Raw genomic sequence first — 19,232 nt, 5'->3', positions numbered from 1 at the left:
ACCAAATAGGGGGTTGTTGTCACCATATGCCTTCATTAGGCCCATTCTGTGTAAGCCATGTATAATCACATTTACATGTTACTCTGCTGACCTGCCCTGCTGCCCACAAACTCCATCACCACCCCCCCCCACACGCAATACAAACCCCCCCAAACAAATGTGTCTGCTGGTTAAGAATGCACTGAAGTTTAAGTTTCAACTGCTACCTGCACTTTTATTTTAAAACGAAACCATTCTGGAACGGTTTCCTTTTAAAATAAAAGTATAGGAATAGTACAACTTAATTTTTTTAAAAAGCAGTGGGGCACTGCTCCCACCCGCTCCCGCCCCCTTCGACCACTACTTTGCACATGCTCTGGGCCTGGAAGATTATATTTTGATAGCCCAGCAACCCAGCCTCATGCTTCAATGTCCTGTTTCTCTTTTTCTCTATCATTACCTTATTTGGTATACAGTTGCTGTTTTGTTGTTCTTCCATAGAAGTGATAGATATGATACTGACCCTATATTACAAAAGGGTACAAAGAAACCTAAAGGCTTATTGGCGCCCTGACCCCAGCTGTCGCAAGGAACCATTACCGTTATGCAAACCTGTCTTGTATCGCCAACCTGGATTCAGGCCAATGTGATTTCATATAGGTGATCTTTTTATATAATTATTCACGAAATAGGGGTCTTGGTATACTAAGTTGTCTGTGTCCTGCTCCTTAAATAGTGTAGTCTGCCTAGTGAAGTAATGGAGACCACCCCTTGCTCCGTATTATGAATTCAAAAAAGTGGAGGGAAAAGAAACCCTTCTTCACACAGTAGGCAGCGCCATCAAAAAAATAGTAAACACAAGGTAAGTTTGAAGGTAAGTGTGAATTTGATGTGCCCTATTGTGAGACATGTGTTTCGGCAATAACTTTGCCTTTTTCAATCAGGGCTAATAGGTGTATTGTTGTCTGTCTGTCACATTTACAATTTTCTGGTTGCCCAGTTAATGGGATCAATCGCGCCTGGAAAGTGTCTGCATTGGCCCCAAGCGTTGTGTTGACTATTGTTTTGATGGCGCTGTTCCCTCCACTTTTTTTGGATCTTTTTATATAAGCTGGCACTGTTGTACAATCCCCAGACATGGTTCTGACAGCTCCATATGCTTGTCATGATGTGACTTGTTGTGAACACTCTCTCCAAATACCAGCTGTCATTTGTGCCTAATAAGAATACACTTGTTTATCTATCTGCCTTGCTCATCGAGTGTTATTGTTTTCTTGTCCCTCATGCAATACCTTTATCCTCCACAGCTCCCACACCTCTCCCTTCATGGAGGAATGTCTCTGGGGGCCTGCATTCATTCTGGAACTTTTCTCCTGCTTGGTTCTTCTTTCTCGTCTGTATCAACAAAAGTGCTCTTGTCAGGATGGTTCCACAACAGTTAACAAAATGCTTGCATCAGCAAAAATAATTTGACAGAATGATTCCACATCAGTTCACAATATATGTTAGTGGTCTTGCCACTTCTTCACAACCTTTAACCACAACACAGTACTCCAATGACTTCTACGTAGTCCACTCACCTGCCAGGTCTACTCCTTCAAGGCCCCTTGCCCTGGTATACTCACCTACCATGACTCAATGAAACTCCCAACTACTACAAGTACTTCTGTGGTAAAGTTCTACTTCAAACAACTTAGCAAACATCTCTTGACTTCCCACAACATCCGTGTTGACTACTTCTTCTGGGAAGACATTAAACAAATTGATGCTGTTTGATCCACACTTGTGGTCGCCCTATGCAAGGCAGGTTGTACTCCTCTCCTCCTGAATACTTTCTATCAGGTCAGCTTTCCCGACACTCTTTTCTCCCCCACCCCATTATATTAACCAAGTACCGATAATGGCTGTTTCTCGCACTTGCTCTTCCATGGTTTAGACAATGCTGGTCAGTTCCAACTATTGCTTCTTTAACATTTTGGCAATAGGGTTTATAAACAACTTACTTCTTGATTGCCCTCTCTTGACTTTGGCAATGTTGGTTCTTATTGACTTGCTTTCTTATTGTCCTCTCTTGACTTTGCCAATTACTCTGACCTTAGTAAGTACAATGATATTGTTCTTGTCAGTCCGCAAAGTTATTATTATTCTGCCACCTTAGCTTCTTAGCATCAGTTTGGTATTCAAAGTTCTTATTATTCTGCCACTTTACTTTCCTTACATCAGTTTGGAAGTCAAAATGATTAGACTGGGCCAGCGGGTGATCACAGAGCGTTCCGGGGTCACACAACACTAGTGAACTCACTGGGTACCGCACATGCATCCGCTCGCTCCTCTGCATCCTGGTCTTCTCCGTCCTCTATTTCGCTCGGTTGCGTAAACTGCTTCGTTCTGCCTTCCGCAGCCCACGTCAGTCGGAAAAGCTAATTTACAATTGGGGAACCTTTGCAACTTAACTCCTCCCACCGCACAACCTCTGCATTCATGGTCTTCAAGGAGAAAGCTGTCAAACACAACACTTCCCGCTGCACAACCTCTGCATTCAAGGTCTGCAAAAGTAGAGACCCTCTCAGAACTGGCACCTGCGCGCCAAACGACAGTGGATTCAGCCTCTCTGCTCTCCTTCAACTTCTGCTGCAACTGCAGCATGGAGTTACTGCAATCACTCCACCTCCCACTACTGCTCTTTATGGAATGAATCAGAGGGGGCCTTTTATACATCCGAGTCTCCCTCACATGTGGGTCATTATCACTATTTGTGGGTCATTATCACTATTAGGCTGTAATTTGCACTCCAGTGCCTCTGCCTCCCTCTTCTTTGTCCCAGTACTTTGGGCATTGAGGGACTTGAAGTCCCCAGTGTTCATATTACTTCTTTCAATGGGAATGTTATTTCTAACTATACCAACTTCATTTTGTTTCGTAATTATATTTTCTAAAGGAGTATTATAAGGACGTAATGAATAGTCCTGCTTTACAGGAGATTTAGAATTTTCAAAATGTAAGATGTTAATGTTTTCAGATTCACCTTTAGCATTCCCCTGTGGATCAAAGGAGCCTTCACCATCATAAATGTGGGTGACATTGTGGGGATGCGGGAGTTTACTCACAATAAATGATTGATTATCACAGTTTTCACCACCGTCAAGATAATTAGTTTAGGGAAAGAAAGCCTCCCTCCGACAGCAAGCCGTTACATATTCTGGTATCACTGACATTTCTTCATCTGAGGAAGACAAATACTGCGTCTCTCCCAACAGAGTCCTCCTGTTCCTCTGAGGCCCTTCCCCTCACAGGTGATCCTCCCAGCTAATACCACCCCCAGACTGAGGATCAGGTAAAGGCTGCCTTCCGCTGGCTTCCTGGGAGGAGAGTATAGGTAGGGTCTTTGTGAGGACTCTGCAGGATTCATCACCCGTCTCTTTGCCCGTTTCTTGTTTTGCTTTTGTGTCACGGTTCGGCGTCCCTCTTGGGAACCGGTGCTGTTGTGTATACATCCGTGTGTTGATCGCGGTGTAGTTGATAGGGCTCCCTTCCCACCACGAACTACTCGTGATCACACTACCAATTGCTGTTGGGTCCTCTGACCCTGGGTTTCACAGTGATTTGTTATGCTGTCTTCCCAGTGACTGATCATCAAACTCCGAGTGCTTCTGAATTCCGCGGGCTGCACCTCCCGCTTGCTTAATGCTGTCAGAGGTCCTCCCCTGCTGCCATATGATTCTCGCTCTCCCTCTTGTCATGCATATCCTCCTCCTTAAACATCCTTGTCACAATGAAGTCGAGGTTTGTCTTTAAAGAGACAGCTTCTTTTCTTGGACTCTCGTGATACAGTCCAGTCTTGGTTCTTATGGATGTTAAGCATCTCAGGCAGTCCCATATATGACATCATGGGAGAGGAGTTGGGGAGTTCCTTAGAGGAACAGGAGTCCTTGGGCCTCATTACGACCCAGGCGGTAATCTGCCGTCATTACCTCCATGGCGTAATGAGCCTTTACCACGTGGGCCGATGGCGTAAAGAGCGCCACATTACGACCCATCGCGCACGAGCATTACGCCATGGCGGTAATGCAATTAACACCATGGCGGAAAAGGCCCCTACCGGCATCGTAAGTCGAGCAAGGTGCACTTCCGCCACCGTAAGTAGCGGCCACCGCAATTAGCGGCCACCGTAATTAGCGGTGGCCGCAATTAGCGGTCACCGTAAAAAGCAGAACCGGAAATAGCGTCATCGCGGCGGAACGGGAAACAGCACGTCGGCCATCTTTAAAAACACAATCCATTGCCATCCTACCAAACACCACCAGATCCAACCCAGACACCTGTCCCAACCCATCACCCACCCATCCAACTACCCAAAAATGCCAAAAGTTGTTAAGAAGGCATGAGACCGCCAGCGCCAGGAAAGATTTAGCCGGGAGGAACTCTGCATGCTTGCGGAGACCCTGCAAGACAACGCAGCTGTCGTTTTCTCCTCGGAAATGACCAGGACAGCAATAGCGACAAAGAAGGCCATCTGGGCCCTGGTGGCCGAGCGCGTCAGCGCGGTGGGGACCGTACCCCGCACCCCACAGCAGTGCAGGAAGCGCTGGGATGACCTTCGCATACGGGTCAGAGCCGTCATCTCTGCGAACCGCAACCTTGCCCTGGGTACCGGTGGAGGTTCGGAATCCCCACTAAAACTCCAACCGTGGGAGGAGATTTGTGCAACCATGATTGGCATGGAAGGCATTGAAGGCGTCGGAGGGATGGAAAGGGGAGCTCCGACATCAGGCGATGAAGGTAGGTGCCTCAAACAATACATGCCATAGTCACTGCAGTCCATTCATGTGTAGCAAAAGGTTGCCCTAGAGTGTAAATGCAACACATTAGCTCCACACTGCCCAAAGCCACATGCGAGCACCACCCTGTATACACTGCTGGCACCCACATACCTGCATCCGCATTCCACACAAAAAGGAGACAACCTGCATAGCCCTGCCTGAAATCTGCCTCATCTACTGACCAGAATCATGTCAATCATTGTCATTCCAAAGTCCGCAGACCCATCAATAACGCCCTCCCTCCTTTGCTCCACCACAGGCACACACCCTGAGGACCAGGACACCCCTGCGACGAAGAGAGCCAAGAAGGCCAATAATACCATCCCAGCACCCTCAACCTCAGCTGCAGTGAGGCAGACCCCGCAACAAGCAGAATCCACTGCAAGCAAACCGGACGGCCCACCGGCAAGCACCCCTGTAGGCAGCAGGCCAGCAGCAGCAGCTCCACCTGTACCAACATTGCCTGCCACAGAAGGCACCGGGTCTGCGGCCAGTAGCAACATGGGTGAAACAGCTGCAATTGCTGCATGTTCAGACTTGACATTGAGGAGCACGAAGTCAGAAGCCCCACTGACCTACTACATTCCCCCTGTTTGTCAAACGCCAGCCCCCATGAGGATCACACACAGGGGCACACAGAGGTAGAGGAGTGGCCTTCTACCCCAGGCCCAGTCCTCAGTCCACAGGAGGGGAGCAGCCCCTCCATCACACCACCAGCACTGGGCATGGCCCAGCAGGGGCAGCAGTCCCTCGAGGACATCATAGAACGGCAGCAACAACTGTCCACGATGCTGACTGAGCATGCCGCGGAATGTGTGGGGGCTAGGGCAACCATTGAACAGGCCACGGAGACCCTAAGGGCCGAAGTAGCGCAGAGCACTGCCACCCTGAGGGATGCCATGCAGGCCATGTCCAGGGACATCTGTGGTGAACTTGCCGGCTTGCGTCGTGCGCTCACTGAGCTCACCCACACCCTACAGGACGTGCATGCACGGGGGCAGGCAGGGACATCCTCCACTGCCAGTTCTGCACAGAGCAGCCCCGTCCGACGTTCCGGACGTAGCCTGCGCTCCACAGCCAGGGGTGCCCCGGGGGCCGGGAGAGGGGGCTTGTAACAGCCTGTGGCCACTGTCACAGGCATCTGTTGACACCTACATGGGGTGTGTTGGGGTGTTCAGGGGGGAGGTGGGAGGGGGTGTGTTGGGGTGTGCAGGGTGGAGGGGTGAGTGGGTGTGTTGGGGTGTGCAGGGGGGAGGGGGTCTGTTGGGGTGTGCAGGGGGGAGGGGGGATTTGGTGTGTTGGGGTGTGCAGCTGGGAGGGGGGAGGGGTGTGTTGGGGTGTGCAGGGGGGAGGGGGTGTGTTGGGGTGTGCAGGGGGGAGGGGGGAGTGGTTGTGTCACGACGTTTTATGATTGAAATACACTTTTTCCTTTCCCGAAATGAAATGTGTGGACATTTTCATTGCATATGTGTGCTTTATTGGTGTACAGTCCACAGTGTGCATGTCCCAGAGACACACAGTGCCCCAAGTGCAGTCTCCATGTGATACACACCAGCCGTGTGTGCTAGAAGCAGTGGTCGATGATACTTTGGCGCATTGCACGCCCCTCCTGTACATCGCCTCCTCCATGGGGTGCCGCCCCATCTGCACCCTCCTCATCCTCATCATCAGGTGGTTGCAGTTCTGCGTCAGGGGGCAGGGGCACATTCCGTCTGACGCACATATTGTGTAGTATGACACATGCCATGACGATCTTTGCCACCTTCTCATGGCGGTACAGGAGTGCCCCACCAGACCTGCTGAGGCTTCGGAACCGTGCCTTCAATAGGCCGAATGTCTGCTCTATGACCACACGAGTACGTGTATGTGCACGGTTGAAGTCCTCCTCGTGCTGGTTCTGCGGGTTCCGGACTGGTGTAAGGAGCCACCTCTTCAGGGGATAGCCTGCATCACCTGTATGTAGGCGAGAATGTATGTGTCAGTCATGTCGTCTGATCAAGAACATGATGTGCCACCATGGCTTGCATCCAACTGTTACTTTGGCTCACTTCTACATGTGTTAATTCATTCACGCAATGCAACCAGTATATGCTCATGGCTCCCATGGCCTGTTTTGCATGCCATCACCCAATGTATGCAGAGGGGTTGAGTGCATTGTGAGTGCCCATCCACTGTGTCCGTTCATGCCGTTTGGTTAGTTGGCCTGGCACATGTCCTGTGATGGCAATGCGCACATCATTGCAACATTGCTGTGGGCCTCATCATGACCCCAGTGAGCAATGCTGATGTAGACAGGGACATTGTGGGGGCCCTGCTGTCTGTAAAGGTGTGTTGATGTTTCTGTCCGTCATGTGCCTCCTCCGTGGGCAGTTATGGGGGACAGGCCTATCGGTTGATGGTGTTTGGTGACGTGCATGTAGGTGCTTTTCATTGTTGACAATGTGGTCTGATTTGGTAGAATACACTTGCAGATGGTTGTGTCATGGTTGGGACACAACCTCATTCACATGGTAGGGCTGCATGCATTGGCTATTGGCTTTACTGGTGTTGGGTGGAGTATGGGTTGCTTCAGGGTATCCTCTGTCTCCGTTCTCTCTGCTACTCACAGCCAGGTGGAGTATGCATCATTCCCCCCCCTTTCAGCCAGGTGGAGTATGCATCATTCCCCCCCCTTTCAGCCAGGTGGAGTATGCATCAATCCCCCCCCTTTCAGCCAGGTGGAGTATGCATCACCCCCCCCCTTTCAGCCAGGTGGAGTATGCATCATCCCCCCCCCCTTTCAGCCAGGTGGAGTATGCATCACCCCCCCCCCCCTTCAGCCAGGTGGAGTATGCATCATTCCCCCCCCTTTCAGCCAGGTGGAGTATGCATCGGTACGTCATTCACCTGCCCACTTCCATGACATTGGACTCACCGAGTAGCCAGGATCTTGGGCCTGCATGTCGCTCCATGCAGCGTGGTATTGTGGAGTTCCTCAGGACCATAGAATCATGGGTTGATCCGGGGAATCGGGCACAACAATGTGTGATGATCTTGTTGGAGTCACAGACCATTTGCACGTTGATTGAGTGGAACTGTTTCCAGTTGCGGTACGGTACCTCCATGGCACGTGGAAACACCAATTCCACATGGGTGCAGTCGATGGCACCAATGCAACCGGGTATGCCGGCTAGTGCATGGAAACCCACTTTGGTGTTTGCAATCTCCTGGGCAGTCCGTGGTAATGAGATGTGGTCGTCTGTGTGCTTGAGGAGGGCATCGAGCACTTGGATGAGTGTTCATGAGAATAATGGTTGTGAAATGCCATGCAAGTGCCCCACTGTGTGCTGGTAGGTGCCTGTGGCCAGGAAGTGTAGTACAGACACTACCTTCAGTAGGGTGGGATGGTGGTTGGAGTTTCTATCATGCTGACGATGTTGTTGTGTGTCATGTCTACGATGGCGGTGATGGTGTCCCGGTCCAAACGGTACAGGGTGTGGATCTGCTCAGCAGTGAGGTTGAATGGATTGGCTCTGATGCGTGGGATTGGGGGCTGCCTGCGTGGTGGCACTGGCTGTGCTGGTGGGGCTTGCTGGGCCTGCCTTGCCCTCCTTCTCCTCCTGCGTCTCCTCTGTGCTGCCTGTTGTTGTTGTTGCTGTTGTAGCACTTGAATTGCTATCAGGTCCTCCAGCCCCAACATTGCTAGTTGTGTTGGTATCATTGTGGAGTGTGACTGGGTGTGGGAGGGGGTGGGGTGTGCTCTTTCTGTACTTCCTGAGTCTGTATTTCCTTCACCTGTGCTGTTTCTGTGCACCTGTGGCAGCTGCGTTCACTTTACATGGCCCTTTACGGTTGGTTCGCGATGGCGTAATTAGCACCATGGCGGTAAGGTACTTAACGGGCTGGGTGATGGCGTTAGGTGCATGTCCGCTTGGGTCGGCATTTGCGTACCTTTCCGCCATGGCGCTAAGTACGGTGTGGGAGGTAGCATGCGCGCGCCCTTGGCGCAGTTAGCGGCAGCGTTAACTACGATGCCGCTAATGGCATCGTAGTTAATGGTCACGGGTCATGATCGGATCTGGCGGAAAACGATGGCGGTAACCATTTACCGCCATCGTTTTTCACTTAGCGCCAGGGTCGTAATGAGGCCCCTTGTCTCCTAAGGGCTAGTCTCTCCCAAAGTCCCACTTGCCTCTACCCCCATGCCTCACATAGGGGGGGGTTCTCCTTGGGGAGAAGGGGCAAATTCTCTCAATTCGTCCCATAGAGACAGGTCTACTGTAAATGTGTATTATCTGATAGCAAAGCAGTGATAGAAAGGCCATACAGGCACCACCAAGAGCACATCCATGACCTTATGGTCCATTTTTTTTATCTACGGATCAATTTCATCCAGCTCCACAAATGCAACAAATAACAGTATATCTTAGTTTTGATCGACATTTTCTCTGGCTGGATGTAGGCCTATGTAGAGTTAAACTACTGCTGGGAACTCATATCTACTATTAAGTCTTCACATACATAGGTATGAGAGGATCCGCAAAAGACGCCAAATGAACCCTGTCATTACATCCAGCCTGTGGATTATGCGTTTAGGTTCACCAGAGGAAACAGCGCTTGCCCAACATGGCAGGAGCCGTTTCCTGGTAAATCCTGTTACAGAAACAGCAGTTAAGTTTATAGTGAAAAACAACTGGATACAAGCCACACACTGCACGTGCCTGAGAACTGCAGATAGCCTATTAGTGATACTTTTATATTTTCTAACCCTCTTCAATGAGAACAGTGAGACAATCAGACCCAATTGTAACACTAGATCAGGAGATTACAGATGATCAATTTGAGTTTTTTGTGTGCAATATCCTAAATTCAGAGCTAGGATTGCTATCAGAAAAGGAGTATTATGGTCTGGCAAGTGGGAAATTGTGCTTCTCGGGAATCCTGGCAGTGTAGTGTAGATCAGCTACTAGGCTTTATACCAGCATCCACACACTGCAAAGATTATTAAATTGTCACTCCATGTCCGTACCTTCGCAATTTGATGTCAGATGAGGACCACGCAAAGGCAGAGCCTACAACTGGATATCCTTTGACTTCAGCACCAGCCATCCATCTCCGGTCCCCATTACAGTTACTAGCGAGATAAATGCACATGATGGAATAAGATGGGCTTTAAACTTTCCATTACTAATTTGTATTTGTCAGAGAAAGTAACACTCAAGGAAAGAGTGATAACTTGGTTTAATAATGTAACTGTTCAGTTATTAGGGTGTGAACCTTTCCGAAGCATTGGAGATGGTGACTGGACCAGGTTATTGCAATACAGGGATAAACAGATAACTGTAATAATCTCTGTTATATAATACACCGATTAACTGCAAACAATAACAGAATGAGTTGTACAGAAAGGCCTTGTTTATCGTGTACACAAGTGTGGAACAAATTATGTATCTTGTTCAGTTATCCAATTTTCTACCTCTCATATTATGAATTGCAACCACAGTTTCCAAACAAGATTTGTGGTATGATACTGTCACTAAATTAGAGACACTTTTGTGAAGGTGTGGCTATGAACGTGTCATTCATTATCTTTGTGTTCCTTTTTTAGGACACATCTCAGTTTCTCGACTGCTCTCAAGGTGCAGGCATGCCTCTGGCACAGCATAACCAATTATTATTGCCTCCAAGAAATACGCGGGTGACAGGGGATTAGGTATTGAATGGGGACAACACCACTTTGAAAGCTTACAGGGACCAATCTCTTAGTCACCGTTTGGGTCATTTGGAAAAGGCAAGTGGGCTTCTTGGCCAGGGAAAAAATGACAAATATGGCTACAAACATTGGAGAACAGAGAGTAATCTCGACTCGGAGCACAGTGACCAAAGTACTGCTGATGAACCTTATCACTAATGTCACCTCAGCAGGAGAACCTCTACGGTGGGACTTCACCTAGTCAGAACTTGAAGACTTTCTAAGACTTTCTAAATGATAAAGATACAGGAATATGTACACATTCTGTACACAAGAACTCACTGGAAATTGGGGCGGTTGAGAGGGCTGTATAATTATGGCAGCGGAGCTATCAGAGGATGGTGTGTTCCTTTCATGCTTGGGAACCCAGCAAAGGGGTTTGAGTATGACATGACATGACAGATAATTCCTGGACCTTTGACAGGGTGCATCTGGGACTGGGCATGCGTATTGTGAAACCTTGGCAAGTGACATATCCTGGACAGACAGCCTGGTTCTTGCTGAGTCCGATGGAGAGAACCTTGGATGTCTGAATAGGGTTAGGAAGACATTGGTTATAATGCACGTTGCGCTGTCTGGCCCCCAGCTGCAATGCATGAGAAATTAGAAGCAGCTCAGATAATGCTGGTAGGAAACAAAATGTGTTGTACGGGGTGGGCATCAGCCACTTTAGTACAAACCACTGGATTATTTGTGGCAAATAATAGTTGTTGCATATGGCTTAGTGAAACACCTTCCATGGAAATACATTTCCTACTCACAAGTAGCACCGGAACCCATAATTTGTATTTGTATTTTGTATTTTGTATTTTATTTATTTGTATTGCGCTCCTTGCCCAAAGGCATGCGGGCGCATGTTTGGTAGGCAGTAGCAAGTTACAGAGAGGACGTTTCAGGTTACAGACAGGGTGATACAGTATACCATTACAGATGCAAGTAACATAGATAGTAACAACAAAGTAGCAGTACCCGGAGGTTACAGAATAGGGGGACAAGCTGTGTGCAGTTATAAGTTACAAGCTGTCTTGTTCCCGTAACCAAAGTTTAGCTTTGGCTTTGAATGCGTGCCATTGCGGAATGTTCCTTAGGGCATTGGGAAGTGAGTTCCAGAGCTTGGCAGCAAGGACCGGAAAACTCGACCCTCCTGCCGAACGTAGTTTGAATCTGGGGATATCCAGTGTGAGCACCTGGGCGGCTCTCAAGGGTCTAGTGGTTGTGTGTTGCGAGAAGCGTGATACTAAGTAGGCAGGAGCTGCATTGTTCTGTGCCTTGTGTGTGAGCACAAGTGATTTGAGTGATATGCGGTGCGAGATAGGTAACCACTGGATGTTGCGTTTAATATTGGAGATGTGATTCCGTCTAGGTAAGTTGAGTGCTGCCCTTATGGCGTTGTTTTGTGTGACCTGGAGTTTGTCCAGATTTCTTTGGCTAGTACCAAGGTAGAGGGCGTTACAGTAGTCGATTTTGGATAAGATGAGGGTTCTCGCGAGGGTCAAGCAATTATCCGGAGTCAGGAATGGCCTGCAGGCTGTGATCAATTTGCAGGTGTAGGAAGATGCAGAGACAACTGCATTGGTTTGTCGCGTGAGAGACAGGGTGGAGTCGAGGTAGATTCCTAGGGTTTTGGTGACATTCGCCACTTTGATGTCAATCCCATCAATAGTGAAGGATTTGTAGTTAGCGTCGAGTTTCGAGAGTTTAGATAGGGAGCCCAGGATGATTAACTCCGTTTTTTCGTCATTAAGGCAGAGCCCATGATTAGCCATCCAAGCCTGGATGACGGTGTAGACCATGTTGAGGGATTTAGAGTCAGTTACAAAATCACCAGTGATAGGGATGAGTATCTGGGTGTCATCCGCATAATTAGTGTAGGAGACACCCAGAAAGTCAAGGATATCGAAGAGTGGTTTAGTAAACACATTGTAAAATGTGGGCGATACACAAGATCCTTGTGGGACTCCACAAGGGACGTGGGAAGGGTCGGCCGCTGCCAGTGGAGAGAAAACCCTCATGGTTCTGTTGGCAAGGAATGAGCTGATCCAGGAAGTAGCTGCGTCCGAGAAGTGGACGGCAATTTTGAGGTGGTGACAGAGGATTTGGTGGTCGACCAAGTCGAAGGCTGCTGAAAGATCAAGGAGGAGCAGGAGTGCCATTTTGCCCTTGTCTTTCAAGTCCTCGATTTGGGTTTTTAGATCTAGTAATGCAGTCTCAGTGCCATGCCTGGGACGGAAACCGGATTGTCTAAGCCCTAGTAGATTATTGCTTTCGAGATACTCCTGGATTTGGAGATAGGCTGCGCGATCGAGGATTTTAAGCAGGTAAGGCACAGTGGTGATGGGCCTGTAGTTTGAAGGGTTGTTAGGGTCCAGATTGGCTTTTTTAATTAATGGTATGACCCAGGCATCTTTGAGGTTGTTAGGCACGGTGCTTGATTCAAAGGAGGCATTTATGAAGGAGGTAATAAATGGGACGAGCTTGGAAGCGGCTTCCTTAATGATGACGGCAGGGCATGCATCACCTTGGCAATTGGATGGTTTTAGTTTAGTTATAATGTTTTCTACTTCCTTGATGGAGAGGGGGGAGAAGCTGAATGGTTTGAGATCGTGTTTAGGAGCTTGTATTTTATAATTCATGGCGGCGCTCGTTGAGCTTGAAAGGTGGTTTTTTTTAGCATTGATTTTAGTTTGGAGAGTGGTCATTTTGTCTAGTAAAGCTTTTTGGATATTTGAGCACCATTCAGTGTCCGGAGTACACTTATCGAGAGGAGCAATAGGGGATTCCAGTTCCTTAAGTATCTTAAAGAGTTCCTTAGTGTTAGAACGGGCTTGGGTGATTCTTATATTGTAAGCTTCCTTTTTGGCCGCTAGGATGGCTTCTTTGTAGGCAAGGGGGGCTGACGTGAGGTTATTTTTGTTGGATAGGGAAGGGACACTTTTCCATAAGGCATCGGCTTTTCTTTTTTCTTTGCGTAGGTTGCGTAGTTGCAGTGTGAACCAGGAGTTCAAGTGGGTCCGCGGTTTTTGTTTACGCAATTTGATGGGGGCCATAGTGTTGAGGGCTTTTAGCATGACACGGTTATAAGTGTCTACTAATGCTGTAGGGTCAGTCAAGACTCTGCAGCTGCGTTCAACAATGGGAGGATGAGAAGTAGAAGTTTCTCAACAGTGATGTCTTTTTTATTCCGTGTGAGCGTGGGTGGTGCGAGGTTTTGAGGGTCCTCGGGAGGGGCTGGTGCAAATGGAGAAAGAAATTAGAAGGTGGTCGGACCATGCGCAAGGGGAAACAGAGATATCCTTGATGGCACAGTTCATATCGACGATCCAGTCAAGAACGCGACCCTTAATGTGGGTGGGCTCTGTGATATGTTGTGTGAAACCGAAGTCAGTCAGGACATTTGCAAGATCAGAAGCTTTGGTGTCATTCTTGTCCAGGTATCCCAAGTTGAAGTCGCCCAGGATAATAATTTGGGAGCTAGCACTGGATGCTAGGATAGAGGAGATGTCTTCAACAAAGGAAGATGTAGGACCTGGGGCCTGTAAATGAGGTGAACAGTGGCTGTGCGCTTGGGCGAGATAGGTAGTTTGAAAGAAAGCGATTCAACTGAGTGTAACTGAAGGCTGTTCGCAATTCTGATGTTGAGCGTATTCCTAAATATGACGGCTAAGCCACCGCCTTTAGTTTGGTTGGTATCTCTGTCGCACCTCATTATGGTATAGTTGTCAGGGATGGCAAGTGTCAGAGAGGGACCAGAGGCCGCGTGCAGCCAAGTTTCCGTGACTGCAAGTAAGTCCAAGTTTTCTGAGACAATGAGATCAGCAATATCAAGGGCATGAGCTTGGATAGATCGTGCATTTATGAGAGCACCTTTGAGCTTAGGGGCCGTAGTAGCGTTGTCTTGTGTATTGGAGGTAGGAGTCAAGAGAAGTTGTGGTATGTGAGGGCTGGAGTTGCAGGTGTTGCCTGATACAGTGCTGTTAGTGTGGTAAGACCAGTGTGTGCATCTAGATGCTAATTGTTGGTTCCTGATCGATAAGGCACAGGGTAGGCTCGGTTGTGTAGCCGCAGATGATGTAGCGTGGTGAGACTGTATGATGTCGTCGGCAGGATTGTAGGCCAGAGATGCGGTGGGACGCATAGCGTAGTAGCTAGTGCAAGTGGCTGTGTTAATAGTTGCAGCGGGTATGCGCTGGGATACAAGGCGCAGGCGAGAACCAAGCCTCGAGTTTCTGCTGAGTGTCGTGCAAGGGTCAGTGTTGATAGTATCATGGCAGGTATGACTGACGGGCTGGCAAGAGTCAGGAGAGGAAGGTGGGCTAGTTCTCGAATTCAATCTGGTGTTTCTCATAACGGTAGTACAAGGTTGGTTAGGTGTTGGTCTGGTAGTAAAGTGGCGTATCCAGAGTGCTGGATCATCCAAGTACGGATTTGCAGGTGTCGTGGTGCTGTGCCACGAGGAGAGGGTGGTAGTTCCCATACAGGAGCTAGTGAATGAGTCTTGATTAGAGCGAGGGTTGGGTTGGCTAGTCCAGTGTTTACTGTATGTCAACAGTAGGTGGATGAGGGTTGATAAGCATCAATAACATGATGTGGGTGACGTCGCTAGTACACAGGGTAGCAGGTGTGGTCTGTTAACGACCAGAAGCACAACACAGGTTGATTCAATGTGGTCAGGGGATAGACTTAGGGATCAACACAGCAATTAAAAATGGTCTGTATACAAATATAGGGCGTGCCACAGCAATCAGTGAGGTCAACTAGGAGGCACAGCAATAGTCAATGGGGTCTGTAGGCGACCATAGGGCACATCACAATGATCAGTGTGGTCAGTAAGCGACCTAAAGGCACATCACAATAATCAATGTGGTCTGTAGGCGACCAGAAGGCACATCACAATAATCAATGTGGTCAGTGGGCGACCATAAGGCACAACCCAATAATCAATGTGGTCAGTAGGCGACCATAAGGCACATCTCAATAATCAATGTGGTCAGTAGGCGACCATAAGGCACATCACAATAATCAAGGTGGTCAGTAGGCGACCATAAGGCACATCACAATAATCAATGTGGTCAGTAGGCGACCCTAAGGCACAACCCAATAATCAATGTAGTCAGTAGGCGACCATAAGGCACATCTCAATAATCAATGTGGTCAGTAGGCGACCCTAAGGCACAACCCAATAATCAATGTGGTCAGTAGGCGACCATAAGGCACATCTCAATAATCAATGTGGCCAGTAGGCGACCATAAGGCACATCACAATAATCAGTGTGGTCAGTAAGCAACCAAAGGCACAACACAGTAGTCACTGTGGTCAGTAGACCACATTGAAGCGAGAGCCCGCCTCCGTGCAGATATACATGCTTCTTGCTTAGGTGGGTGCTCTCGCTGCTGCTAATAAAAGTGGTTAAAGGCAGGCATGCTACTGTGTGGTGCTGCAGGGATAATGAGGGGTAACCCTGGGTAGGCGTGCAAACGTGGGGCGCTAGGTTAGGGCGCAGTAGATTACCTTAGAGGTTGTCCATGTGATTAGCGCTGACCTCAGGATATTTGGCATCAGGACCGCGATCATCCGCGGGCAGCCCGCAGACAGTCGATGGGCCTTAGGAGCCGGGCCTAGGTGGGCGGGCCACCGGTTTAGGTGGGTAGATGCATCGGCTTGTGGTATCCTAGGCAGGGGGTAAGGGAGGGGCTCCAGCACGCCTTCCCGGACGATGCCGTGTGGGCAATGGAACCAGCAATTAGCTTGCAAGTTGTCATAAAGATTTGGATTGAGATTACAGTCCTCTTTAGAATATAGGTTTGTGGCTCAGATCGGCGAACAGGTGGCAAACAGGAAGCCTTAAACCTCGGCCTTGCTCCGCAGGCCGGCTTCTGCCTGTCGGTGGCGAGGATTGGAGGATGAGGCTCCCGGTTGCTCAGCAACGGGATGCAGCCTCGTTTTGGTGCCGCACAGCGCCGGCCATATTGGGTCAGGCGCTGGTGCTCGTAGCGTGGCACAACAAAGAAATACGAACAGCTGATGTTGGGTGCCTTCCGAGAAGCATGCGGATCACGCTACAGGCACAGGCCAGGAGTGGCTGTTAGGGCTGCGAGTTGAGTCGGATGTTGGTTTCAGGGGTCCTCGGCTCAGTGGTGAGAGTGGTAGGCAGCATCAGCACGCTGCTCCAGCAGCTGAGGGGGAAGGGGCTCCAGCCCTCTTCGTTGAAGAGGAGAACTTGAATGCAGATGTCAGCGGCAAACAGGAAGACTTAAACCTCGGCCTTGCTCCGCAGGCCGGCTTCCGCCTGTCGGTGGCGAGGATTGGAGGATGAGGCTCCCGGTTGCTCAGCAACGGGATGCAGCCTCGTTTTGGTGCCGCACAGCGCCGGCCATATTGGGTCAGGCACTGGTGCTCGTAGCGTGGCACAACAAAGAAATACGAACAGCTGATGTTGGGTGCCTTCCGAGAAGCATGTGAATCACGCTACAGGCACAGGCCAGGGCAGGAGTGGCTGTTAGGGCTGCGAGTTGAGTCGGATGTTGGTTTCAGGGGTCCTCGGCTCAGTGGTGAGAGTGGTAGGCAGCATCAGCACGCTGCTCCAGCAGCTGAGGGTGAAGGGGCTCCTGCCCTCTTCGTTGAAGAGGAGAACTTGAATGCAGATGCCGGCGGCAAACAGGAAGCCTTAAACCTCGGCCTTGCTCCGCAGGCCGGCTTCCGCCTGTCGGTGGCGAGGATTGGAGGATGAGGCTCCCGGTTGCTCAGCAACGGGATGCAGCCTCGTTTTGGTGCCGCACAGCGCCAGCCATATTGGGTCAGGCGCTGGTGCTCGTAGCGTGGCACAACAAAGAAATACGAACAGCTGATGTTGGGTGCCTTCCGAGAAGCATGCCGATCACACTAAAGGCTAGGGCAGGAGTGGCTGTTAGGGCTGCAAGTTGAGTCGGATGTTGGTTTCAGGGGTCCTCGGCTCAGTGGTGAGAGTGGTAGGCAGCATCAGCACGCTGCTCCAGCAGCTGAGGGGGAAGGGGCTCCAGCCCTCTTCGTTGAAGAGAACTTGAATGCAGATGTCGGCGGCAAACAGGAAGCCTTAAACCTCGGCCTTGCTCCGCAGGCCGGCTTCCGCCTGTCGGTGGCGAGGATTGGAGGATGAGGCTCCCGGTTGCTCAGCAACGGGATGCAGCCTCGTTTTGGTGTTGCACAGCGCCGGCCATATTGGGTCAGGCGCTGGTGCTCGTAGCTTGGCACAACAAAGAAATACAAACAGCTGATGTTGGGTGCCTTCCGAGAAGCATGCGGATCACGCTACAGGCACAGGCCAGGGCAGGAGTGGTTGTTAGGGCTGCGAGTTGAGTCGGATGTTGGTTTCAGGGGTCCTCGGCTCAGTGGTGAGAGTGGTAGGCAGCATCAGCACGCTGCTCCAGCAGCTGAGGGGGAAGGGGCTCCAGCCCTCTTCGCTAAAGAGGAGAACTTGAATAACATCTTTTAGCTGATGGTAAGATCAACGTAAGCAAATATAAATTATGAGATGCAATTAAATTGTAAAGTCATTGCCACACGGGTTTGCAAACATCATAGAGATATTACCCCAAGTACAATGGACAATGATGTAGGAAAACAATTAACTATTGCAAAAACAGTATTTGTTGAGGAGATAAAGACCTTCAAGGGTCTTTACCATTACACCATCCTGTGCACTCTTTCGAATGTAATATGTTTATTAAGTGTTAAAAAGTTCATCTCAGCAGGCATACTCTTAACAATTATTCTAATTCTGTTAACAGAATTAATTATTTGCCATTGTTGGCACAATGCTAATAAGGAACATTGGAAAATGTATATCAGTAGCATTTCTGGGCGAGGCACCAGAGGAGCCCAGGGGCAAAGGTACAGCTTAAACAAGTATCAGTGGAAACGTACTTGCATGTGGTATATGGAAAATAGTGATCCTGACTGCCATTTGGATGGAAGGTTTTGAGAAGGTCTTGGTCAGGTGATCAGTGCAGTGGATACCAACATTCTGGAAAAGGTGGGACCGAGGAGGCAGGCTACCTCTATGAAAGTCGAGAGAGTAGACTATTTTTCTGTGGGTCTTCTTCCTAATTTTTGGTTCGGTCATTACCTATAAAGGTGGCGGTGTGGTGCATGAGTCAGGTTGTTGCAGGTTTGGTCTAGAGTAAACGTGTGCTCTGTAGATGTTCTTCAATACAATAAAACTGTCTGGGCCTCATAACCCTGGCAGTACTGAAACAACGGTGTGCCGGTAAGCTACCGGCACCACCATACTAGAAGTCCTGCTTGCGGGTTCCCATCTGCCTGCCAGGACTGACCTGGCGGGCGGACCGTCACCCGCGAGCAGAACATGTTGGTAGCACCGGTACCATTATCAACAGCACCAGTGCTACCGCCCTCCCATTCCCATTGAGCCCATGAGGAGTCCCTTATTACCGGCATCCGCGAATGGGCAATTACCAGGTCCGCCAAACTCGGCATGACCCGGTAATTGCCCATACGCGGGTGCTGGAAAAAATGCAACTCCGACTGCAGCCATGCCTGTTTTACAGGCACGGCTACCGCCAGGGTTATGATTTGCGTGAGTGTTGTTTCCACCAACAGTGGTTAGAAAAGGAACACAGCCCTGCCTTTCTGATATGTTTCCCAATACTGATGGGCGTATTGTTGTGGGATGGCCAATTTTACAATAGTATAGTTTTGGAACGTG

This window comes from Ambystoma mexicanum, chromosome 6p (genome assembly GCF_040938575.1).
Source record: "Ambystoma mexicanum isolate Mex_15411 chromosome 6p, UKY_AmexF1_1, whole genome shotgun sequence".
Classification (NCBI taxonomy): Eukaryota; Metazoa; Chordata; class Amphibia; order Caudata; family Ambystomatidae; genus Ambystoma; species Ambystoma mexicanum.
The sequence above is the reverse complement of the archived record's forward strand: the minus strand, read 5'-3'. Positions refer to the sequence as shown.